This window comes from Pseudonaja textilis, chromosome 1 (genome assembly GCF_049901715.1).
Source record: "Pseudonaja textilis isolate UNSWEBS1 chromosome 1, rPseTex1.2, whole genome shotgun sequence".
Taxonomy (NCBI): Eukaryota; Metazoa; Chordata; class Lepidosauria; order Squamata; family Elapidae; genus Pseudonaja; species Pseudonaja textilis.
The window spans coordinates 141261386-141287225 of record NC_141990.1 but is presented as its reverse complement, the minus strand read 5'-3'; the positions used below and the strand labels follow the sequence as shown (position 1 = coordinate 141287225).

Sequence of the window (25840 nt, the reverse complement as noted above, 5' to 3'; positions counted from 1 at the left end):
CTTGTTTATCATTACATGGATGACATCTTGATAGCTGCAGATGGGCCAAAAGGAACAGTTCAGAAAACCTTTCCAATCCTTTTAACCACATTAGCAAAAGCAGGGTTACACATAGCACCTGAAAAATCCAGTCTCATTACCCAATGCAGTATTTAGGTCACAAGGTATTAGCCTCCACGGCTTCTCCATCTATTCCTCACTTACACTTCCTCAACCAACCACCTTGGTTCAGCTGCAACAATGCCTAGGAGTCATCAATTGGGCTAGACCTTATCTTGCATTGACCACACATATGCTGTCACCACTGTTTCAGGCACTAGTAGGATTAAAGCATCCAGCAGACAAAATTTATCTTTCAGAACAACACTTACACGCTTTGCACCAGGTAAATACAGCTTTAGCCACTAGATGGGTGGACCGTGCCCTCACTGATAGACCACCCTCCCTTGCCATTCTCTCTACCCAACAGCTATTAACTGCTATAGTGATTCAAATTTCGGATGAAAAATGCCTCCACATTTTGGAATGGTTACACCTACCACACACTCCCAAGACATCTATAACCACTAGAGCAGCTCAGATGGCTTCCCTAATAGAGAAGGCGAAAGCGAACCAAAGCCTTGATGGGAATGGATGTTTTACACTATATATCCCTTTTAAGATTGCTCAATGGGAACCTCTCCTGCAAACCTCCATGGTATTACAGGATGCATTGGAAGATTGGTGTGGTCAAGTGTCATGCCATCTTCCCCTGATACTCGGCTACAAGTTTTGCGAACAGTGCCTTTTGTTCTGAAGTCACCTTTTGTTCAACAGCCCTTGAAAGAAGCCCTTACTGTGTTCACTGATGGCTCTAAGACTATTGGGGCCTGTGTGTGGTACATAGATGCTCAATGGAATAAACGCTTAACTGCCCGCATGAAATCAGCACAACAGGCTGAATTGGCTGCTTTCTCATTAGCCTTGTCTCTTTTCCACAGCAACCTTTAAATATCATATCTGATAGTATGTATGTCACTCAAATGGCTGTTTGCATGTTTGATGCCTATATCTCCCCTGTTACCCCTCCCTCTCTCATGACACTTTTTTTACAGCTCCAAAAGCTACTGAAGGAAAGAAGTAAGCCCTTATTTGTGGCTCACATTAGAAGTCATCAACACTTGCCTGGATTTTTATCAGAAGGCAATCATATGGCCGATGAGGCCTGCAAAATCATGACCTCCTCCCCTTTTCCTCAACCACTTTCGGCTGGGGAGAGTCATGACTATTTCCATCAAAATAAGAAGGCCCTGGTACAGCAATTCGGGATTACGTGCCAGGAAGCCACAGCAATAATCCAACAATGTCCCACATGTAGTCTCCAGGCTAGAGGTATCCCTGAGGGTGTTAATCCCAGGGGTATCCAAGCTTGTGACACATGGCAGATGGACATTACTCACTACCCTCCCTTTGCTCCCTGGAAATACATTCATGTGTCCGTAGACACTTATTCAGGGTTTATTATGGCAACATTGCAAAGAGAGAGGCAACTAAAAATGTTATTAATCACTGTATTCGAACATTCGTAACGTTGGGATGTCCAAAAATTCTCAAAACAGATAATGGTCCTGCTTATGTCAGCTCTCCCTTTGCTGAATTTAGTCATAAGTGGGCCATCACTCATAAATTCGGTATACCATTCAATAGCCAAGGTCAGGCTATTGTGGAAAGGGCAAACCAAACTCTGAAAAATGCCCTTGATCGGCAAGCGGGAAAAAGGGCTTAGGCCCCCGAACCTCCGGCGTTACAAAACATCTTGAACATTACACTCTATGCTCTTAACTTTCTTAACCTCACTGGCTCTCCCTCTTCTACGGCTGCTTCTCGCCATTTTACCAAGCCAGTGCCCCCTCCTCTCGCCCTCTTGTCTATTTCAGGCAACTTCCAGATCCTGCGTGGAAAGGCCCTGCACAGCTCATCACGTGGGGAAAAGGATGCGCTGCAGTACAACTTCCTGACAAAGTGCTTTGGGTTCCTGCCGTTGTGTCCGCCCTACCATGGGCCACCCAATGGCCAAGACTCCTCTATCTCTCACCCTCTTGCTGACAATGATATTTCCAGTCTTTTCACTCTTTAATGCATCTCCAGGGGTTATCCTAGCCCCCTTCACAGCACAGTAACCTTTACTTATGAAGACAATTCTCTTCCTGCCTGCAATTATGCCTTTCAGCATAATGGCGCCCTCTTCTGCCTGCTTCAGAAATCACTCTCTCATATTATTATTTCCCTTGCTTCATTTCTCTGACTATACAGGTAACCCAAACAATTGGCTCCTATTCTTGTTTAGGCTTTTCTTTTAATCATACTTACCTCAATCATACTGTTCTCTTATTGTCTACCCCTCTTCTGCTTTTCCTCCCCTATCCCCACCGTTTCTATCCTGGCTACAGCTGCTTGACTCCAACGTCTCTCTTCTTTCGGAACGTCTGGAGAGACACCTTCACTGCTGCATTCCACCCTGCGATTCTGCTGCCTGCCTTTGGAGATCTACTCTTCCATCTTATTGGCCAGGCCGTTATAAGTCACCCTTGGACCGCAGACATCGCCTCATCCTCAATGGCACTTCTCACAAAACAACCACACTCATCTGGACGCATCGCCTCAGATACCCTGCATTTCCGGGTCTCAGCTCCATTTCCAACGCCATGGAATGTGTCCAGCGCTCTCCGGTAAAAAGAAGGGAACTATTTGGAGGTGGTTTCAAAATGACACTCTGTTGACAGATGACACCCAATATTCCATCACTTCTCATTTTCGTGCTACAACCCTGGCCCTTCACCACGTGCGATTGGCTGACTATGGACAGTACCAGTGTGAAATTACAAAAATGGTCAATGGATTTACCACTTCCTCCCGATTGACTCTCACTTTGTATCAACAGCATGCTCCACACACCGCCCATCGTGTCCGTCGATCTCCTCGAGCAGTCTCCATGAATGCACATCAACCACATACCTATACCTGGACTATCCTGGACGTTCAGGACAAGTTCTTAATAGCACCACCAACTACACTCTGTGGCCATGGTTTCCCCCATTATCCATGGACTTTGCTGAAATGGGTACTGGGGTCGAGAAATTTGCTGACAAAAAACTGCAAGCTGATGGGACAAACAAGGCTCTTGCACTCCAAATCCTGCTCATAACTTTCCTTTATACTTTTGTCCTGCTCACAGTACCGGCGAATCCCGCACTGCTTGTGGTGGTCCAATCGATAGGTATTGTAAAAAATGGAACTGTGTGTCCACTGGCCACATTCGGTGGTCACCCCCTACCAAAAGGAGATTATATCAACATTACCCGCACTTTCGTGGGCACCTTCCCTGCTCTTCGTGGCCATGTTGTGGCCAGAGACTGAACCCGCTCACCATTACCTTTACCGAAAAAGGGAAGACATTGACTCAACAACAATGGATGTCAGGGGTTTACATGGGGGGACGGCAATGGGATGGTCATAGGGATGAAGGTAACATTTTCACTATTCGTTTAACAATGTCTTTGCCCACGTATGACATAGGTCCAAATCAAAATTTGAAGTCTGCCTTTTACAAAAATCTGACACTCAGGCCAATCCATTAATTCAATTGGTTAATTCTTCTTTTGCATTGTTAAAAGCCACCCTTAATGACTCCTCCAAAATGGACCAATGCTGGCTCTGCCTATCTGACCTGCCACCCTTTTATGATGCAGTAGCCTCAGATGAACCCATTCGCAATTCCACCTCAGATAACGGATGCCGATAGAATACTTCTTCCATCACGGTTACTGACATAATAGGTCAAGGATGCTGTTTGGGAAATATCCCTGCTAATTATTCCAAGTATTGTCATAATGTTTCATTAGGTCATCATTGCCAAGTCTATTTGCCCAAAGAAGCGGTTAGCCATCACATCCTTTACCGGGCATGGTGGATGTAACCCATTATATACCTCTTCTGGAAACAACATAACTGCTCGCCTCCGGGGTCAGTATTTCATTCAGTAACAACTCTGTTTGGGCATGCTCCATGGGAGCTACAGCCTGTGTTCATGGGGACGTTCTCATTGCTCAAAATCCTTTTGCATACAAGTAAAATTGCTCCCCAAGATAACTTATTACCCAGGGCCGGAACTTGTTAATGTGTTAGAACCCCAAAATTTCCACTTCGTCAAAAGAGAAATTGTCACAGCTCTCACATTGTCTCTGTTGTTGGGCCTTGGTGCTGCTGGCGCAGCAACTGGGGTCACAGCTCTGGCTGTTGGTCATCAACAAGTAGCAGCACTTAGTTTACAAGTAGATGAAGATCTTAAACATATTGAGACCTCGATCTCTGCACTCCAGGCCTCGCTCACTTCTCTGGCTGAGGTCGCTTTGCAAAATAGAAGAGGTCTTGATCTGCTATTTTTAAACAAAGGGGATTATGTATAACCTTAAAAGAAGAATGCTGTTTTTATGCTGATCACTCAGGTATTGTTAAAGATTCAATGGCTGAATTACGCAAGCGATTGAAGGATAGAGAAAATGGCGACAACAGAATCAAGCATGGTATCAAGGCATGTTCAATTATTCTCCATGGTTAACTACCCTGTTGTCTGCTGTAGCCGGTCCTCTGATATTGCTATGCCTTGCCTGTTTAATAGGTCCATGTGTTATGGGACGATTGCTAAAATTCTTACAAGGTCGCACAAGCACTTGATAGTGAAATCAGTAATACTCAAAAAAGCGGTCAGTTTTCTCACATCTGTTATTGTATCCAAAGATTCCGTTAAACAGCCTCTGCTGGAATGGTCTTCTGACGAAGAGTCAGAGAATGAAATAGATGCAAATGCCTCCTATGCTCCCAAAGGAGCCCTATTGGCTATGAGTGATGAAGAGTCAGAAGGTGAGTGTTCCTCCTCGTATGAATTGGTGCAGCAGGGTCTCAACAAACCGAAGGGTTTGTTGCCACCCATTGAATCCATTTCAGGGAAAAGGACTTTACCTGGAGACAGCATCACAAAAATAATAAAAAAGGAGGAATTGTGGCTATTCCACCATTAAGCAGACATTGTCAAACACGGATACAGGGATGTTTGCACGTATCCAATGACCTTGTTTTAGCCAACTGAATAATGTTTCAATATGATCACGAAACACTGACTGTTGTTGCTTTTCTTCCCAGGACACCATAGCCTAGTATGATAAGCATATTTGCAAGCTTGCAAACTATCACATACTTTGTTCTTTGTTCTTTGTTTATGATCTTCTTCCATATAAGGTAAAACTCTGCTACCCCCTGTGTGCTCCCCCACCCGCTTGAAAGAGGTTAATAAATGAGGTTTGTACAGAGCACCCGAGGCCCCGCCTTTTTCAGCTCCTTCTCCAGGTCCCCCTCCTTCTCCTCCTCCCCCTCCTCCTGCTGCGGCTGCTGCTGCCTGGGTCATTCCATCTGCCTCGGGTGTGAAGTGCTGCCTCCTATGAAAACAATCGGATGTCTGGTGTCTGTTATTGGTATTCACCCTTGCGAGGGTCCCTCTAAACTTCTTCCCTGCGGGGAACTCCATAGGCAGCGAAAGAACGCAGACGGAGCAACGGACCGGTCGCTCGCTGCGACAACTTTATACATGTTTTCTTTGTATGCTGAGGATATAGTTAATTTATAATTTAAACTCCATATTTTCTTCCAATGATTTAGTTAATCTTATCTGGACTCAGGAGTTTAGGAAGGTTGGAGTCTACTTACTACTGCTATGGGGAACCGTCAAGTAATGCCAGGGCTGTAGGCTGGATTGGAGAATTGAAAAAAAAAATCTCGGAGGACAATGGCAAATGACTTTTATGAATAGCTAGGGAAACTATGACAATGTTTCTCAAAAGCCATAGAATTAAGCTCAGCTCAAAGGAGTCTTGTCCAAAATCACATGCACTATATATTTTTTCTTTCTGAACTAAATTAGAAATGTGGTCAGTAAGATTGAGCACATTTATGAATGCAATGTGAACACAATTTAAGAGAAGTTTCATTGATTCTAGACCTTCAGATAATTCATGAGATAAAGTAAAAGAGTAAGGGGATGCTCATTGACTGAGCTGAGTTGTAATCCTACTTGAGACACTGTGTCAGCTGTTAGCTGTACTTAAGACAATGTGAGGGAAGTCAATTAAACTGATAAGTCTTAAATCTCACAATGAGGAAGTTATGAGCATGCGTTCATGAATAGAGCCAAATTACCCTCCCAATCCCAAAGAATTTCCCATTTTTGAACAGGAATAATGAATATATATAAAATATTCTGATGGATTCAAATTTCACCCTGAGAGGAAACATTAAGCCTCAAATCATTCTTTTGACTTTTTTTTATTTATATATTCAATGTTTATGAGTACCCAATTCACAAATGAAATTCCAGCAATTATCTTCAGATTAAAAAGAAACAAACAAGCAAAATATCAGATGTACACTAAAAATCTACTACATTACTCCTTAAATATGGGCTCACCTGGTGCCCTGGCCACAATGCTCAAGAGTCTATCCAAGTTTTCAATAATTTACAAAAAGCAAATCGTACAGAAAAGATTTACTTAATTATACATGTCTTAACAGTGGCTAGAATTGTATTTACCTAAAATTGGAAAAGTGATAAGAGACTAATAGAGGGAAAAATAATTGAAAAAAATATTTGAATGTGCAGAAACGAATAGATTGACACTAGAAATCAAAGAAAAAGAAGAATCTGAATACTATATGATATGGGATTTGTTTTATCAATGGATAGAAAATAGAATAAATTAAAAGGGATTGGATGTATTTATAGAGCAATTAGATAAATTAATGTAGTAGATACACTTGATTTTATTATTTACAAGGGAATGTAAATATGGTTGTATTGTTAGACTTGATAAGAAGAACATTATTGATAATGGTTAAATAATTGAAATATGTACCTAATCGACACACGATTGAAATGGAATGGATCTGTTATATATAAAAAACAATAAAAACTTTTTATACAACTTACAAAAAAAGCCAGCAGAGTTGAGGCTGTTCAATGGGGCGGGCACCCTTACAGCCACCAAGGAATGTCTCCTGGGTCCCATCCAATGGCATTTAATAAGGGAGCCCTTGACCTTGTGGGATGGATAAAAATAATTGGAGTCCCATAAATAACCTGGCCTTGTGCCATGAAGGAGCTTATAGGTGGTAACCACCATATTGATTTGCACCCACAAGCCTACTGGAAGCTCATGCAACTCATGAACTAGCAGTGTTACATAGGTGTCCATTCTGTACCAGTTGCAGCTATTCATTCATTCATTCATTCATTCATTCATTCCCTTATTCATTTATTTATTTATTTGTTTGTTTGTTTGGTGGTAGCATTTCTTTGATTATTCTCCCAGCTTCAGGCTAGGAGGCTGTATAGTTTGCCATGGCTGGAGAGTGTGTGGAGAATAATAACTTGAATGTCTTCAAATGAAGCAGCATTTTTTGTTAGCCTGAATGCTCTGAGCAATCTGATCCTAGGATGACTTTCAATATTAATTAACAAAGATGAAATGATACATCAGAATTAGCCTTAAAGAACATTGGAAAAAAAACCCTTATGTATCAGAGAAAATTATCAGAGTAATCACCATTTACATGTCAAAAATGTTAGGCCGATGGTTGCTTTAGTTAAACAATTGAAAATGATTGCCAGGGAGGTAAAATAATAGTGCTTCTTGAAGGCCAGAGAGAGCAGGGATTCTTTCAACATTGAACTTAGCTAAATAACATGATGGGAAGATGCTTGATTTCACACACAAAGCCTCTTCCATGGAATGGATCTGGGTTTTCATTTTCACAGAGAAAACTGCAACGCCCATTCCATCTATGGAAATCTAGGACTGCTTTTGTTAAGGATGGCAGACAAAATAGCTGCTGATAGAGAAGGAGTCCCCAGCACTATGAATCATAAGGTATGGCGCCACCATTTTACTTTTGTTCTTTAATGCATTTCTGCTTGGTAAGAAAAATAAGGGAAGCAAGTTACATGTGGAAAATGACACTGTCTGGACTTTACCTCCCAGTAAAATTCCACAAATGAGGTAGTGTGATTTCACAGTAATAAACTCATCTGGAAGCACTTTGATCTTTTACTGTGGCATAATGTAGAAAAACCCATAAATGTTCTTATTCTCTCTCTCTCTCTCTCTCTCTCTCCCTCCCTCCCTCTCTTCCTCTCTCTCTCTATCCCTCCCTCTCCTTCCTTTATTATATTATACTCAGTCTCCACCTTTATCACTACTCCAAAATACTACTTACTATTCAGCAGAAGCAGGTAGAATCTGACAGAAATTTGGTTTTAGTGTATACCTTGGTATCTGCAGTGGAGTCTCTGGATAGAGTGGGGAGGTGTGAAGAGGAGGCTAAGCTTTAGAGTATTTGAACAGCAGGAAGCAGCAAAGATCTTACCTTCCCAGTATCCCTGAAGCTTTATTTGACTGTTCCCAAGAGAATGGAGTCTGACTGATGAGATTCTTGTAAATAGGCATGCAACAACAAAAAGGTAACTTTGATGAATTCACAGTGTCATTCTAGTTCCTTGTGCCTGACAGTATCTGTATTGATTTTTGGATGCATCATGCATATGCTTTGCATGTAGAGAGATGGTTATTGTATGGCTTGAGAATTACACTTGGATCACCTTTGTTTCTTCTATCATAATTGCTGATATCTTATTATTACAGCACCAGAATCAAAGAGTTGTGGATGTTTCAGTCATGCACCTTTATGATATTTCATACGTTTTTAGTGTTTTTGCTTTTCAGAAGGCATTTTCTATTAATTGAGGGGTAATGACATGCCAAAAATCAAGAATAGACCAACAAAGAAAAACAAGCATCCAAAAACATAGCAGTAGATGATTCATGCTCCCAAGAGATAGCATTCACATTAGAAACATTTTTTATTTTGAGACCAGTATGTTGAGAAGATCATCAGTTTCCTTCCTTCCTTCCTTCCTTCCTTCCTTCCTTCCTTCCTTCCTTCCTTCCTTCCTTCCTTCCTTCCTTCCTTCCTTCCTTCCTTCCTTCCTTCCTTCCTATTTTAGTACTGCATCAGCTTTTCATTTGTATTAGTGGCATACTATGAAAAGGAAATGGAAAACGAGAAAGTCATTTCTCAATTTTTACATAAGAAACATTTCATTGAACCAAATAATGCAATTTTACAAATGGAGCTGTTTGCTGACTGATGCTTAGTTTCAGCCTAGAGTCTACCTCATCACTGTTGAAATGCCATAGCAGCTAAGGACTTCTACTAGAGACATAATAGAGTTACACTACTAGAAGGGAAAGATGTATATCATCTAATCCAATTCCCCAACTGATTCCGGAAATCTAGAACTAGGGTATCTCCTTCCCCCCAATTTGTTGCCAAGAGTGCTGGTACTGAAGAATAGTGGGAGTTGCAATCCTAATGTGTTTTGGAGGGGACCAGTTTGGGGAAAGCTGAGTTGCAACATCACCAAGAGATGTCTGTCCAATTTATGCCTGAAGACATTGGAGTCTTGTTTCCAGTGATTTGTTCCATGATGAAATTGCCAAACAAATCTTCCACTTTTCTGTATGAAACTCTTTAAATGCGTTAGAATATCTTAGCATTGTCATCCGCTTCCAGTTTTCTCAGGGAAAGCACAAATCTCGGGTATTCCATAACTATCATTGTGTTCTTGCCCTTCTCTGAATCTCTTCTGGTACGTCCTCTTTCAAACACAGCACTCAGAAGTGACTCATGTAAAACGAAGTGGAACCATTACTTCTTGTGATTTGGAAATTATAGTTCTTTTTAATGTACTCTAAAATCAAGGTTATTTTTTTGTAGTTGCATTAGTCTTTTTGTATGCTTCTTGGTTTCCATTTAATAGGAATAATAATCAGTGAAAGGATGCTTGCAAAGTTTAGATGCTACACTTAATTGAGCTGGAATGCTGGCAATGTCAATTAACTGTGTCATACTGAGCTAAAAAAGGGGCACTTCACTACATTAGTTGAATGTAATGATTTCCCAGGCATGAATCACTCAAAATTTACAAATTATTTCAGAGATGTAATAATATCATACATGAGTCAGAGAGAAATAAAAAGGGGTATGGAAGGGTATTCATAACTGTAATATTGGAGTGGAGACTTAGAAATGGTTCAGAAAACTTTGGGATCACAGACAGACATAATATAACATCTTGGTCATATTATGAGATCAACTCAATATTAATCTTATAGTTAAATGTAAATACTTATAATTTTACTGGGCAAATAATGTGTCTTCCTTTGTTTCTATGTGTACAGACACACACACATACACACACCAACTCACCCCCTTAATCGTGAAATAATCATATGCAAGAAAAACAATTACAGTTAAAAGTCTGAAAGATTTTAGAGTCTAAAAACTCTAAATGAGTTGAGTAAAAATAATTATTTTAAGTCTCCCCTAACTGTAGCAAGGAGAGGGCTAGCTTCAAGGGGTAAACTGCCCCATAATCTAGGTGCTGCAATGGAAAAAGCAAAATTCGCAGTTGATGGGGAGTGTATCTATAGCACAATGTGCCATTTAAAATTTAAATGTGGGGTATTACCAATTATAGTGTCAAGGATATGACCAGGTACTGATTGTCAAACAGATCGTCAGATGCTCAAGGGCAAACTCCAATTTAAGCCAAAGAAGAAGGCCAGTCAGCTTCCACAATATGGTCTTAACATACACCAACCCTTTTCAGGGAGAACATCAGGAATCGCTTTGAAGTCCTGAAACTCATTGATAGAGAATGGAAACCAACTAGGAAAAAGTATTTGAATTTATAAATAAATCAAGAAAATCATTAGCATGTTAATTATGAAGAGAAAACAATGATATTGAAATTACAAGAGGGAGATACTGTATTAATGGATAATGTTGCTGTACAAAAACATGTTTTCAATGCAGGTAGTTCTCGACTTACAACAGTTCATTTAGTAATAGCCCTTGCTGTGCTGAATTTAGCCCCACTCTCTGCTTGCCTCTACCCTATATTTTGACTAAGCATAGACATTATGGCAATTTCCCTACTACAGGTAGCCCTCAAATTACAACAGTTCATTTGGTGACCATTTAAAGCAGGGGTGGGATTCTACCGATTCAGACCAGTTCTATAGAACCAGTTGTTATGATTCTGCACAGTTCGGAGAACTGGCAAATCGTGCCCCTGGCTGGACGCGCCCCTCTCTGCTCACCCCTCCCCTCCCCACACAGTCAGTCCTTATCACGCATGTGGATCCTCCTCCACTCAGGAGGCTTTCCTGAGGCACAAAAATTGGGGTTGGGGGGTTGGGAGAGGTGCTGCAAAAGCCACACCCACCCAATCACGTGGCCATGCCCACCTAGCCACGCCCACAGAACCGATTGTTAAAAAGTTTGAATCCTACCCCTGATTTAAAGTTATAGCAGCACTAAAAAAAAAGTAACTTATGAGCATTTTTCACAGTTATGACCTTTCCAGCATCCCCATGATCATGTGATCAAAATTGAGATGCAACTGGTTCGTATTTATGACTGTTGCTATGTCCCAAGATGTGACCATCTTTTGCGACTTCTGACAAGCGAAGTCAATGAGGAAGCCAGATTCACTTAACAACCAGGCTACTTAACTGCAGAGATTCATTTAACTACTGAGCAAGAAAGGTCATGAAATGGGCCAAAATTCACTTAACAAATGTCTCACTTAACAACAGAAATTTTGGGCTCAATTATGGTCATAGGTTGAGGACAACCTGCATTATTCTTTGTATAGAAGATGGAATATTTCAGTGGAGGAAATAAATGATTAACTCAGAAAAGAAAATTTACAGAGGATTACAGAAGAACAGAGGAAAATTATGAATGAATCAATCACCAAGAGAATCTTCAGAAGCTATTAAAAACAGTGAATCGGGAAAGGTGTCTGGACCAGATTGGTTATTGGATTTGTACTGTAAGTATTTTGAAGGTGAACTTTTACAAACTCTGCAAAGCATGAAGAATTCTATTTTACAGGGCCAAACAGTTAGAAAGATACTACTAGAGCTACTATATTAGGACACCAAAATTAGATTAAAATTAAAGCAGTAACCAAAGATGGACAAGATATGACTTTAGCTAGAAGCTACAGACTAGTATTATTATCAAATAGTGATTACTTGTGCACAACAATTTCTCCCCTGTTCTGTTTATTTTAGTTCTTGAAATGTTGAGTAGAGACACAAGACAAGAGGAGAGGATTATAAGTGCAAAGATTTTTAAAAGAGACATGAGTTAAAAGCTTTTGCAGATGACTTGGTTTTAGTTTTCACAGGCTCTTTAAAGGGAATCAAGCATTTAATGAGTAAATAAAAAGAATTTGGAGACTTTGGGTCACTATCAGTTTTCAAGACTAGCAAATAAGACAAAAATGTTAACAAAAATAATATACCAGATAGTGTTATAAAGATACCAGATCAAACAGATCTGATGAATAAAATGGATTTTAAGATTGAGAAGAAGGTAAAATACTTGGGCATGACTATGACAAATATTAATTGTATGTTATTTCAAAATAACTCTGTTAAGACATGGAATGAAGTTAAAAACAATATGTTAAGAAAGGATAAAATACAATTGTCATTGTTGAGGAGAATTTCTGTGATTAAAATGAATGTTTTACCTAGAATGTTATTTTTGTTTCAGACAATACCTGTTTTGACAACTGATGTACCATTTAAACAATGGCAGAAAGATATGTCTAAATTTGCAGTGGATAAAATCTGAGATAAATATAGAGCATTACAAGAAGCAGAGGAAAAATGAGGATTGGGTCTACTATATTTGAAATTTTATTTTGCAGCCTGCTGCTTAGTTTGGATTAAAACAGGTGTTGTTAAAGCTTTGGAGTTAGAAGGACATGATCTGAAATTTGGAAGACATGAATATCAATGGTATGACAAAATTAAGATTAATATAGATTTCAAAAATCATTATGTAAGGTAGGCCATTCTTACAATATGGAATAAATATAAATCTAGGTTATGCCCCCCAAAATCTGTCAGCACAGGAAGCATTTTATAGATGAAAAATTATAAGTAAACATAAATGTGATGTATTAAAATAAAACATTGTGATGTATTAAAATTTTCTAATGAAGATTGTAAAATTAAAATCAAGAGAAGATTTGACAACAGAAGGATATTCTTGTCAACGGTTTCTTCTGAACAATTATCAGAAACATTTAAAGTAGATAAAAGGTTTTATGGTTTGAACGACGCAAGATTGAATTTGAAATGGAATTATGTAAAAATGATGAACATATTATTGCTAAAATATATCAACTTTGTTGAAATATAAGATAGAAGAAGGACAAGTGAATGTATGAGCAAATGGGCTAAAAATCTGGTTACAATATACAAATGGATCAATATGTGGTTGAAAAGATTTACATTATGTTCTAGCTTTAAAGAGAATTTTTATAAAATAATATATTGGTATCTGTCACCAGAGAAATTGTCTAGACTGTATAAAGGTTTTTTGAATCTTTACTGGAAATGTGAATAATATGTATGGTGGTTATCAGCTGTTGAAATTCATGATGGTCTTGTATCTAAGAACTAAGTAGGATAGATCCTACTTAACTTAAAAAAAAGATTAGTCAACATCAGTTTAGTGCTGCCACCTGAACAAAACAATGTATTTCCATCACTGAATCTTTCAGTCTGATTCCCTCCACTGTTTTAAGTATTACTATAGAAAGTAATGTTTGGTTTATGGGCCTTCCCTTGAAGAACACATACAGTTCCAGGCTGCATAAACAGAGGGATAGAATCAAGATCATGTGAAGTGTTAATACTACTTTATAATGTCTTAGTAAGGCCATACTTGGAAGACTGCATTCAGTTTTGGTTGCCATGATGTAAAAAAGATGCTGAGACTCTAGAAAGTGTACAGAGAAGAGCAACAAAGATCATTAGGGGACTGGAGGCTAAAACATATGAAGAACGGTTGCAGGAACTGGGTATGTTTAGTCTAATGAAAAGAAGGACTAGGGGAGACATGATAGCAGTGTTCCAATATCTCAGGGGCTGCCACAAAGAAGAGGGAGTCAAGCTATTCTCCAAAGCACCTGGGGGCAGGACAGGAAGCAATGGATGGAAACTAATTAAGGAGAGAAGCTACCTAGAACTAAGGAGAATTTTGCTGACAGTGCTCCAACACTGGAAGTTTTTAAAAAGATGTTGGATAACCATTTGTCTGAAGTGGTGTAGGGTTTCCTGTCTAAGCAGGATGTTGGACTAGAAGACCTCCAAGAACCCTTCCATCTCTTCTCTTCTAGTGAAAGTTCAGGATGCAGAATATGGTTTGTATGTTTAGTTATGGGTGCATTGAAATTTTCCTATGTAACATCTCTATTGTGAGAGCATTGTTGGCTACCAAGTAGTTTACAGATGCAATTTAAGGTGCTGGTTGTCACCTTTGAACCATATATTGCTTAAAGTCTCGCTGTCTTAAAGTAGCATTTGTGTGTGTGATAACATGAGAGAGAATGATCATGGTCCCTCAGTTAAGGAATCACTTTCTTGTGTCTTCTTGATGATGATTTCTTTAGAACCTTATTCCCTATTCCACATATTAAGTATATGAAAAGCTTTGACATTTTTGGCTGGCCGAGGAAAAGATGGAATGAAGAATCATTCCCAAAAGTATGGATATCTTTTACTGTTATTGGAGAAGTATATCTTGGATCTTTGCTGCTGCCTGATATTTGTTATTTAAATGGTTTTTAATGTTATTACAGGCAAAATGCAAATTGCCTAAACTTTCTTGACTGGAGCATTATATGTAAATATGAATAAATAAATACAAGTGCTCCAAGGAAAACGAGGTTTCATTTGATCTAAAAAGTATGCTTAAAAATGTTTACAGCTCTTTTTGGAATGTCTAATAATTGGATGGTTCTTGATACGAAACTTGAAAAACATTATCAATTCTGCCTGTCTGTTTATTTATTGGTTTATTGATCTAACAACTAATCAATCCACACACTAATTTCTAATCTGTGAAGCCTGCTTTAATTGGATAGTTCAGCATCCATACCAGCATGTTTTTGAATCAGAATACGTTTCCTGACATTTTAGGAACATAGAACGTTGCCTAATACTAAACCAGACTAGTGGTTCTTTAAGCTGCACCAACTGGAATAGCTGTTCAAGATTTCAGGCACAGGAATGGCAGGGACTGAATGTGGATTTTTCTTCATGTGTGCTACCACTTCCCTACTAACTCCAAAAAATCCAGTTTATCATTCACCACCTTTTACAGGGATGTCTAAATTAAAGAATAGATTGACATGTCTTATGATAGCTGCTGGAGATGTGTGGAGATACAAAGTTTTTGGGGCTAGTGGACATCATGAGAACTGTCACAAAATAAGAGACATGTGCAGAGTCCTTCAAGTTAGACCAGAGAGGTTGTTCCTTATCACATCTCTGCTTCTCCAGGATGCTCTCTACCATTTCACAATACAGATAGTCCTCGATTTAAAGCAATTCACTTAGTGACCATTTGAAGTTAGAACTACACCGAAACAAATGACTGATGATGACTTTTCACACTTACGGACATTGCAGCATGGTCACATAAATCAAAAGTCTAGATGCTTGGCAACTGGTTCATATTTATGATGGTTGTAGTGTCCCAAGGTCAGTGATCCACCTTTTGTAACCTGGGAAAGTCAGTGGGAAAACCAGATTCATTTAACAACAGTGTTACTAATTTAACAACTACAATGCTTCACTTAAAATATTATAGCAAGAAAGATTGTAAAATGGGTCAAAATTCACTTGATGACTATCTTGCTTAGCAACAGAAATTTGGGGCTCTATTGTAGTCATACATTGAGGCTACCTGTGTCTCTTTTCTTTCTTTCTTTCTTTCTTTCTTTCTTTCTTTCTTTCTTTCTTTCTTTCTTTCTTTCTTTCTTTCTTTCTTTCTTTCTTTCTTTCTTTCTTTCTTTCTCTCTCTCTCTCTCTCTCTCCCTCCCTCCCTCCCTCCCTCCCTTCCTTCCTTCCTTCCTTCCTTCCCTCCTCCCCCCCCCTCTCTTTCCTGGGCAGGTGGAAAGTTTCCTAGAAAAGTATTGGGTCTCCTTTTTTATTTTATTTTTCACAAATACAATACTAAAGAAGGGTGCCTTATTTTGTGGCATCAGTTTCCTATTTATTATTTTAAATTCAAAGAATAAATATATATATATTTGTTTTCGAGGTTCTCGGTTTTGCCCCCAGTCCTATTCATCCCCCCCCCCCCCCCCCCCCCCCCCCCCCCCCCCCCTCCCCCCCCCCACCCCCCCCCCCCCCCCCCCCCCCCCCCCCCCCCCCCCCCCCCCCCCCCCCCCCCCCCCCCCCCCCCCCCCACTTTGACTACGAAAAACGAACAAGACATAATATATATATATATATATGGTTGAAAATGAAGATGGTGTGCCCATGAGTACCAAATTATCATTTGGAGAGTCCAAAAGCAGTTGGAGACAGCGCGGTGGAACTCCTCCCAGCCATTTTATTCTTTCCTTATTTTGACATCGTTTCACCCCCGCCCTCCCTTTTTGTACTCTACACCTGGAGCTCCGTTTGCTGCAGCAGATGAAAGGAGGTGAAGTGGGCCACGGAGTCAGAAAGGCAACTAGAGAGGAGGAACTCTGCTTATCGTCTGTCCTCCATTGCAAAGTTTGAAGCCTGTAGACACAAAAAGTGGTGCGTAACTGAAAAGCCAAGAAACGCGGCTGTTTTAAGCACTGCTGCTCAAAGACGATCCTTGCAAGATGAAGCTTTTCCAGATTCAGAGCACTGAATGGAGAAGCTGTTATTTGCTGCAGCTGTTAAGGCTTATGGCCAATCTTTACAGCCAAGTGCTGGCAGATTGAGTCTGGTTCTTAGGGAAAGCTTTTCGTCCTGCTTGTTGAATCCATTTGTTTTGCTTATTTCTCTGTCAGTGTGCGTGTGTCAGGCAATCAAACCAAGCAGCCCCGAGACTTTAAGCTTAATTTGCACGCATATATGGCAGTATTTCCACAAAACAAGAAAAGATGGTGCACGAGGACAGGTAAGAATAAAGTTGAGTGGATGCTAGCTAATCCTGGACTAGGGGCTAGTAGTCTAGATAATTATGCTTTTGGTGTTGGCTTTGAGCTCAACTTAACAGCCCAGGTGCTCCATTGTATTGGGTGATATTTAATAACAAGTGCGTGTTTTATCAGGTGAACTGTACAATCCTGTTATTTCCATTAACTTTCTAAAGCTGCACCAAAATCAGAGGATGTACTTCTGAAGAGACATATATGGGGTGGAATGTGTCCTGTTCCTATTAGAACTAATCTTTCATCATTGAGTAAAGTAATGATTCATTGTTTGAGCCTGGACAAGTTCCTGGAGTCACCAAGCTTTGCAAGAACCACTAACAAGCAGCGTCAGTGAGCTTCCTGCAATGATACCTTATAACCTTTGCCTATATAGGAATTCTAACGGCCCATGCCCCAAAGCATGAAAATGCTACGTATGAGAAGGAGCGCAGGATCCTGGTGTATAAGACAAAGGCTTATGAAGTTTCTTCACAAAAGCCGATTTTGTCAAGATGCATGCTCCTCTGTGCCACAGACTTTGCCAGTAGCAGGAGAGAAGGATCTTTAGTGCGATTCTCTAGGCTCTCTGTTGGTTATATATGTAGGGAAATCATTAGGATCCCAACACAGAGAGGTTTTTTTTTTTTTGCCAATTCCCATTTCTCAAGCACCTGTTCTCTTGCCTGTTGCATGTTCACATTAAGGTTTTAAAAAAAGGTCTTGCGCCTTTCTTTTAGAAATGTAAGGAAGGATTGTGCAAATACAATATGAATAAATAAATAAAATAAATTTCAACTTGGTGACAAGAAAAATTCTCATCCCTGTCTTTCTCTCCCCACTCCCCACTTCCCCGGATTTAAAAAATTATCAGGAATTTCAAAGTCAAGGGAAAATAGGAGCAATACAGTAAGGTCTCTAAAAAGACCTTTTCTCTTTTTCTTGACCTGAATGTTTTAAATGCTATTTTTTTAAATAAATGATCTGCAGAACTCTAAGGAGCTTCCCAGATCACAAATAAATACAGATATGTATCCATATCTGCAAATAATCAGCACTCAAATACTTGGCTTACAAGTAGAAAGAACATTAGGTAAATCTGTAGTTCCCACGTATCTAGAGAGCCTGTCTTGTCCATTCTATTTTCCATCAGCTTAAGTAGCTAGTGACTGCCTACACATGAAAAAACCAAAATGTTAAAAAGTTATGATATTTATATAGTTATTTACTAAGCATATCTGAAGTATATTAAAGTATCCAAAATATCTTTACAGTCCCCAAGGCATGTCACAACCTTTGAGCACCCCTAATGTTTGGAAATTGAAAGTTGAAATATCTGACACGGCCTACTATTCACTGGGTCAAAAGAGCTTGCAGACGGATACTCCAGGGAACATCTAGGGGTGTTTATCATTTGGAAGGTTTCTCCTTTCCTAGCTACTTGATCTCTTGTACTCCTTGGATCTTAATGACAAACTACAGGTTGTAGGGAATACTCAGTCATTGCTGTTAAATTAAACTTTCTAACAGATTTTACTGGTCAGAGTTTAGGATGTTGACTTCTCAAATGAGACTGAAGGTCAAACAAAGTCCTTTAGGACAAGGGGTCTCCAACTGTGGCAACTTTAAGACTTGTGGACTTCAATTCCCAGAGTTCCTCAGGCAGCTTTGCTGGCTGAAGAACTCTGGGAGTTGATGTCCACAAGTCTTAAAGTTCCCAAGGTTGGAGACCCTTGCTTTAGGATGTCAAAGCAAATGAAGACAAGTTAGGCCAATGTGTGGTAAGAAATTCATTTGGATGGGTTTTTTGATCCTCGTTCGAGAATCACCATGGGGCTAACTGTAGCCAGCTAGATTCTTAGCCACATCCACAACTCTTGCTCTTCCCTCTTCCCAAAGAAATCTAGGGCAGTAGTGGGAATTCAGATTATCACTTTAGGCAGGACAAAAATGTCACATAGCTTCTGAGTGTGCTTGGCATAGTCACTGGCATACAGTGCATAGTTATCACTATGTACATCAGAACAAGGATTCCCTTTGGGACACTCCATCCTGCTTCCTTGCTTTATCAAAGGCATCCATTGGGATGGGATGACAAAGATAGAAATGATGAACCACTCAGAGCACATTTAGTATATCATAGATGGTTAGCCATGGTTGCCTCTCTCTAACCCAACATCTAAGCTGGGTCCTGATCATGTTACATGCTGATCAGCCAGTGCTGCAGTCTAACACCACTGTATGGTGTCAAACCCCCGGTTCCTGCTATATAGAATAACAGAGTTGGAAGGGATCTTGGAGGTCTTCTAGTCCAACCCCCTGCTTAGGTAGAAAACCCTATAGCATTTCAGAGAAATGGTTATCCAATCTCTTCTTAAAAACTTCCAGTGTTGGAGCATTCACAACTTCTGGAGGCAAGTTGTTCTACTGATCAATTTTTCTAATTGTTAGGAAATTTCTCCTTAGTTCTAGATTACTTCTCTCCGTGATATAAAATCTCTAAGGCTCAATAGCATGATACAGAGGCAAGGAAAGCCATCTGAACATCAGATAGAACTGAAAGTGAGCCGAAGACTGTGTACAAGCTAACAGGTTGATGCCACACCAGACTGGATGAGAATCACTGACCTTGAAGAAGACAAGATTCTTCTTGTGAATCTTCTGAAGTGAAATGAAGAAGTTGAGATTAATTGCCAGGTGATGAATTCCACTCAGCGTTTATAATATCTGGTGAGTAAACAGCTCTGAGCTTAGTGATTTAGTTGCAAATGTTTTGTCCCTATTTGAGGAGACATCTTCAGTGCGCTTTGGATCCAAATGAAACCAACAACTTAAGTGAATATGCATCTATGTGCATTATACTACATTCAGTAAGACTCAGAAGTTAGATATGTGCTGTATCTCACTTTCTCTATGTTGTCAAGCAATCTTAGTAGTGGCATATTCTCCCTGTTGAAAGGACTGAACAATTGTTTTATACAAACTTGATTGTTCTGCAAGATTGTACATTCTGAAGCATCAGGTGCATCTCCCTAACCATAGGGTGGGAACAGAGATTGGGGTGGGGATTTTCATTTGTGGACATTACTATTAAGTCCATTTCAGAAATTGAGAAACTTGATGCGTACTTTATCAAAGAGTGTATTAAAGAGGAAAAAACAGTTTAGTATAGTGGTTAAAAGCACCTTGTAGAAACAAGAAGAATCGTGACTTCTATCTTATACATAAATCCAGATGGGAAGTTTTGTGTGAGACTCATTCTCTCAATTCTAAGGGAAAAAAAAACAATGGCAAACTTGCTAAGAAAACTGCAGGGACTTGTTCAGGGATTGTCAGATGTTAAGATTTCCTTAAAGGAATCAAAAGAATTGAAAGAGTAAGAGTGTGTGTGTGTGTGTGTGTGTGTGTGTGTGTGTGTGTGTTAGAGAGAGAGAGAGAGAGAGAGAATTAAAAAAAAAATACTTTCATTTGTTCCTCTTTCTAATTGTCTCTAGATTCAAAGGAAGATAATGTGTGTTGCTTCCCTTTTGGCTCATGTGAATGTCTACTTGTCTGTGGATATTTTGGGAAGACCCATTCCAAGTCCCATCCTCAGAGGAGTCTATTCCAACACAATTCTGCCTCTCCCTCTTTAGGTCAAAAGGTAGAGATTAGTTGCTTCACTGAACTTTGTTATGAAGACAAGACAAGCAAAGAACACACATCATTCCGTACCGGTTTGCAGACATAAAATGGTACAATTATGAGTTCTTCATTGCAGAACAAAGCATCCTCCTTGAACACAACTTACTTATGTCTTTGCTTTCCTACAAGACACAATGCCTCATTCTTGGACTTCTTCAGTCATACCTCTTCTTGGAGAAGTTTCTTTTCCAGTCTGTGTTGTCTAATTCTCTTCAACATTCACCATATTTAGGTCATATCCAAGCACAAGAATTATGGAACAAACTATGATGAATCAGACAGTTAAAGTACTTGCATGTAGGTGTTCCCTTCCAAGAGCTGAAGCAACATTAACTTATATGGTCATCAATTCAATGACCAGGGGCTGTTTGATCTGAAGATGCTGTGCCTCCAGTCATAGTCCTCCAGCCTTCCTCCAAGATTTCCATCAAGATTTCTTGGTGAAAGTAAATGCAAAAGGCAAGCAATACTGATAGGTTTCCTGCTCAGTATTGCTTTGTGCCTGCAAATGCAACGAGTCACTTCCTAGGGTTCTTTCATCTTGCTAGTTGAACATGGCACAGTAGTTAGAATGGCTAACTCTGCTGATTGCCAGGAGTTCAATCCTGAGCAGCTCAAGGTTGACTTAGCCTTCCGTTCTTCTGAAGTTGGTAGAATGAGGACCCTGATTGTTGGGAGTCAATATGTTGACTCTGTAAACTGCTTAGAGAGGTCTTTAAAGCACTGTGAAGTAGTATATAAATCTAAGTGCTAACCAACAAAAAATGTAGCAGCACTGCCTTTCAACCTGTTTTCTCTTTACAAGGTAAATTCTTTTGTTCCCTGTGAAAACAGAAAACACAGAGATGCAGGTATTCTTTCGTAACGTGACTTTCTTCAATAAACATTGACTTTTTGTACCTTAGACTGCCATTTCTAGATATGCTTAATGGGCTTCATTCACTCCTGAATGAGTGAGTAGGCTCACTCTCCTCCAGTGAATGAATTCAAGGATTCCATCCATAGTTATTTTAACATTTCTCCTCCATGCAATTCCAGGCAAATTCAGGTAACATTTCCTAGTACCCACATTATCTGCCAGCCTCACAGACTGCTGCAGGAAAAGTGCTTGAATGAATGACTGGCAGGGTGCTTCCAAAATTGGCTGAGGTCTGCCTGAAATTGGGCCAAGACCTTAGGTTGCCATCCTGATGTAAAGAAAATGGAGACCAAGCAGTGAAAAATGCAGGAATTCACTCAATGATCAGGTTGCCTAACACAGATTAGTTATCTCTTCACTTACCTTTTCTTGTAGCCAAAGGTGGCAAAAGATTATATATAAATGGATTAATTCTTTTCTTTTCTCCCCTCAGAACATTTCTACAGTGCAGTGGAAGCTACTACGTTCCCTTTAGCAAATCTAAGGATAGAATTGAAAGGTGTAATGATTCCATGTTAAATTAATCCAGAATTTTAAAATATAATCCTAATGTACATTTACCTTAGAGTGAATCTTGTTGGCCAGTATCACAAATCTTACTATACACTACCTTATTTATATTCCGTCTTTCATTTTTCAATTCCTTAGCATAGCAGTATAATAAAAACCAAAAGATAAAACAGTAATTTGAACAGCAGCAGCAGAAATGAAAAACATCACTAGAAGGCTTTTAAATTCCTGGGTAAATAAAAAAAAAAGCAAATTGTGCTTCAAGAGTATGATTTTCTGAAAGTGATAAACCTGTCATTGCACAGAGAAGAGGGGCTTGTGAAGACTAAACATTAGGGTAGGGTAGCAAAAGGAACCTTATAGCAAGTTCACTTTCTTTTCACTTGTAACAAGCAAAGCCTTTCAGATGCCTGTTATTCTAACGTGTGCAAAGGAGGAGGAAAAAAAATGGAAGTACGGTTCTTTGTGTAGAATAACTTTGGTCTGTCATCCCATGGCAGTAGGTAACTTCTGTACTTGCTCATGCAGACAGTATGATTTTTAGAGTATGAAAAGAGCTATTTGTTGGAGGAAATAACATGGTTTCAATAAAATCCACAGTAACCAGAAACTTCTACTCTTTAAAAAAAATTCTTTTACAGCATTCCCTGGAATGTTGATAAATGCCTGTGAAGTTTTTGTACTCTGAGGTAATCTAATTAATTGTTCATAAACAAGGTTGGACCTGCTCATCTCTATTTTTTTTTGTTGGTGGTGAAAAAAAGTAACTTATTTAACAAGCCAGATTAACACTCTTCTCTAATTTTGCCTACAAAACCTGGGACAAGTTTGAAGGCCAAAGCTAGCTCTGTCTGTCTGTCTGTCTGTCTATCTATCTGCTATCTATCATTTCTCTGTCTCTCCCTCCCTCTCTAATTAATATGTTATGTCAACACAGTTGAAAGGACAGAGTGTACACTGAAGTTTGACTTGAGTTTATAAATTTGTATAAGAATAACCAGAGCTTAAGTTAGTGCCAAAATGAAGTTTGCACTATGTCAGTTAAATCACCAGGGGAGTGTTTTCCAGTCTGAGCAACTTAAAGTTATATGGACCCCAACTCCAAACATGTTGGTTGAGAAACACTACTCTAGGGAGAAGGTAGTGTCTTACCTGGGTACCATATTCAACAGGGCAATTCTCCATACTTCTTAGAATGGACAGTTCCCAATGGTGGAAAACAGAGAGTATAAGGAAGTATCTACAAGAAAAGTTGTTTCTTCAAATATCAAGGCCACAAACCTTTTTTTTTAAATGTAGGCTCCAGGTTTTATGTCCATGTTACTTACAAATATTAAAATATCCCCACTTTAACTGCACCCATGGAGGAAGAGGTATCACTTTTCATTTAATCCTCACAGAAAGAAAGAAATCAAAAACAAAGGCAAGTGTCATGACCCTGTCGGAATCTGACTCAGAGGGGGAGGCCAAACAGCTGACATGAAGTGGGAGTATGGCTCCATTGGCCGAAACGCAGTTTCCAGTTTCGTGGAAGAAACTGGGGAAGGGCAAAGGCCAGCTGGGCAGAGCAGGGAAGAGGTAGAACAAGGGAGAGGGAATTCAGAGGAAGACCCAGGCCCACACCCTCTTCATCCTAGGGCACGCAGGGAGGAACGGAGAAGGGAGCAACATGAGTTGCGTGGCTTATGGGGGAGGAAAGGGCCCTGATTCCCTTCATTAACTGGAGCTGGGAACACAGTGTTTAAAATGGGAAGCTGCGCACAACGAAGTTGTTGGGAGCAAATCGTGAATTATCTGGTATAGTCGAGGCTTATCTGGGTTCCTGCCGTCTTCCCAACTGAGTGTGTTTTGCTGGGCTTTCAAGTCTGCAATGACGTAGGAAAATACCCGAACAAAGCTGAATGCCATATATATATGGCATTCACTCCCAAGATATTTTATATATATATATATAAAACTTAAGAAAACACACACACACACACACACACACACACACACACACACACACACATATATATATATATATATATATATATATATATATATATTTCTTAAGTTTCTTAAGTTTTCGTGGGTACTTACATGTATGTTATTCAGCTTTGTTCGGGTATTTTCCCATGTCATTGTAGTTGTGCTTTTAAAGTTATAGCAACGTTTCGGCAGAATCTCATCTGCCATCATCAGACTTTTATCTTGTCCCAAATAGAGGGTGGATTTTGCTGCTCAATTCCAGGTGTAGTGCTAGCAAATCTTTGTTTAACTGATCCAATTGGAATCTTTTTCTGTGGAGCTTGTTCCTGAGTAGAGCCATTTCAGTTCTTTTCAGGATATGTTTAGTAGCTGCTGTGCTGTGATGAAATGTTAATTTGAAGCAGGTTGGTGTTGCATTGTTGTCTCTACAGCTGCGTAGGAATTTTGAGGTCACATAGTATTCCTGCTCTTTTAACTTCCAGCTTCTCATAGGTTTTGGTCTGGCTGTTTATTTCCTCCCTGTAGAGGCCTGATATTTGTTTTCTTAAGTTTTTGCAGGTATTTATATGTATGGTATTCAGCTTTGTCCGGGTATTTTCCTACGTCGTTATAGTTGTGCTTTTAAAGTTGTAGCAATGTTTCGGCAGAATCTCATCTGCCATCATCAGGCTTCTGTATAGTGTTAGTCTGTGAGTCAGACTTTCACAGCCATTTCTGTTTTAAATTTGGTGCTAGCCTATTGCTGTGCCAGAATGGTTTTTTTCTTCATCCTAATTGGTTGGGAGTCTTGGTCTGTGTTTATTGGTCTTGGAGTTTTCTGTGTTCTGCTTGACTGGTGTTTCTAATATCTTCTGTCTGTTTTGTTGCTTTTTTTGTCTTGATTGACTTGAACCACTAAAACAGATTGGTTTTGTTGAAGTCCATGACAATTGGGAAATCTTGTCCTACTTATCTACCTTCATTGAACTGGGCAAGAAAATGATCTCATGTTCCTTGTAAAAAGCAGGGATTATATTCATAAAACAATGAACAAAAGCTAGCAATTGTATATGTTACTCTCTCTCCCAAGATTCTTGCCATTTCTAATTGTCAACCAAACTTTAGATACTTTGTGGTCTCTCCCAGGGTTGCTTCCATCATGATTGTTGAGTCACCAAATCAATCATCTTGAAGAATGACCCACCACAAACCCCTCTTTTTAGGGGTTTCTCCCCTGGAGAGTTTTTTTTTTTAAATATTCAGTGGGTTAATTCAGATTTGCCGAGAGTGTGATGTGGACACTGTTTAGCCACTTTGCCTCTCTCCCAGGGGTTTCATGGGGGATTATGATAATCCTTCTGCTGCCAACAGTGATAAGTTAGCTCCTAGCAGCTCTGTCTTTTGGAATTGTTTCTGGATGATTTGTGGCTAAAACAACAGCAAAGAGAGTTATTTCACATCGTTTTAAATATTGTTTCTGACCTCAAAAATGTTAGAAAGAATATTATGTTTTCCTCTCCTCTGCCATGAATTTGGGTAAGAAAGTTATCTTTTATTTAGGCATACCTAATAACCGAAGAAATAAGTGTATTTCCTTCACACCTGAATAAGATTTATATGTTCCGTTACTGTGGGAGAATTCTATG

The 25840-nt window shown here is 39.5% G+C and overlaps 1 long non-coding RNA gene across 1 annotated transcript in view; it reads left to right on the top strand.

Annotated features, from left to right (window-relative positions):
* The window catches only part of LOC148127843 (uncharacterized), a 59097-nt gene that overhangs the window by 14804 nt on the left and 18453 nt on the right, over positions 1-25840 (top strand). The window contains exon 2 of the long non-coding RNA XR_015741153.1: positions 7844-7955. This is a non-coding gene — a long non-coding RNA (uncharacterized LOC148127843). The remainder of the gene's footprint in view (positions 1-7843; positions 7956-25840) is intronic.